The sequence below is a fragment of the Rhinoderma darwinii genome, chromosome 6 (assembly GCF_050947455.1).
Source record: "Rhinoderma darwinii isolate aRhiDar2 chromosome 6, aRhiDar2.hap1, whole genome shotgun sequence".
In the NCBI taxonomy this organism is placed as follows: domain Eukaryota; kingdom Metazoa; phylum Chordata; class Amphibia; order Anura; family Rhinodermatidae; genus Rhinoderma; species Rhinoderma darwinii.
This window is the reverse complement of record NC_134692.1, coordinates 12,730,318-12,731,859: the sequence shown is the minus strand read 5'-3', so window position 1 is coordinate 12,731,859 and position 1,542 is coordinate 12,730,318.

Sequence of the window (1,542 nt, the reverse complement as noted above, 5' to 3'; positions counted from 1 at the left end):
GTTTTGATCACTCGGCCATAAGGACTCCTCTCCTGCCTCTATCAAAAGCCCATTAACAGCGGAAAATATTTGCAAACATTTATTTTCCTGCATTTCAAACCACCACAGAAAAGCCATAAAAGTCGTCATCCGTTTTAACTGGATCTAAAAACGCTAGGTGATAACCAATGGCCTCCATCACCGCTCCGACAGGGGTGGTCACCAGCAGCATAAAACTTCGGAACCCTGTGAAAATTCCACACCCATCAAGTGCCATTTATAGCACTGCCGTCTCCTTACAAGGCTTAGGGTATGTTCACACGGCCTATTTACGGACGTAAATCGGGCGTTTTTGCCCCGAATTACGCCCGAAAATAGCGCCTCAATAGCGCTGACAAACATCTGCCCATTGAAAGCAATGGGCAGACGTTTGTCTGTTCACACGAGGCGTATATTTACGCGCCGCTGTCAAATGACGGCGCGTAAATAGACGCCCGCGTAGAAGAAGTGACCTGTCACTTCTTTGGCCGTAATTGGAGCCGCTATTCATTGACTCCAATGAATAGCAGCGCTAATTACGGCCGTAATTGACGCGGCGTTCAAGCGCCTGCACATGCCGGTACGGCTGAAATTACGGGGATGTTTTCAGGCTGAAACATCCCCGTAATTTCAGCCGTTACGGACCCCCGCCGTGTGAACATACCCTAAAGGGTATGTTCACACGGCAAACGGAGCTGTTTTAGAGGGGAAAACAGCCCCGGATTTTCAGCATCAAGTGTTTTGTACGGCCCATTTTGGAGCCGTTTTTCTATTGACCCAATGAAAAATGGCTCAAGAAGTGAAATGCACTTCTTATTTACGCGCCATTTTTAAAAACAGCCGCTTAAAAAATGCCCCGTGGGAAGTGAACTCAGTTTTTCCCATTGAAATCAATGGGCAGATGTTTGGAGGTGTTCAGCCTACGTATTTTTAGCCGTTTTTCTGAGCGTATACGGCCTGAAAAACGACTGAAAATAGGCCGTGTGAACGTACCATTAAATTGAACGTCCACCCTTGAAGATCATTTTTATTTTATTTTTTTTAAATCTGAATAGTTCCAAAATTCTGTGCCAATTGATTTCATAATATATTTTCATAGCGGTCGGAGCTCCATTTTCTCCCGGTACAGCGCTACAAATTCCCTGCATAAACATTGTGCCTATAGCCACCACCAGGGGGAGCTCACTGCTTATTCATTGTACTCTATAACAAAATAAGTATGAAGTGAGCTCCCTCTAGTGGTGAGTGCAGGCAGCCGGAATTTTATTTCTGAAGTGGATTTGCAGCTCTGTATCAGTAACCTCTACACCCCATATAATTACACTTCTAGTTACGCAAAGATGAATATATCAGTGCATAACCAGACGGATTTTCCATTCAGATCTAAGACTACTCATCGACTTTTGTTTACTGGTGATTTTTGATTCCTGGGGGTCTCTGGGTGACATTAAGCAGAACGATATACATTTATTACAGATCATAACAAGGAATATTTGAATGGACAAAGTCCACACGGTGCCTGAA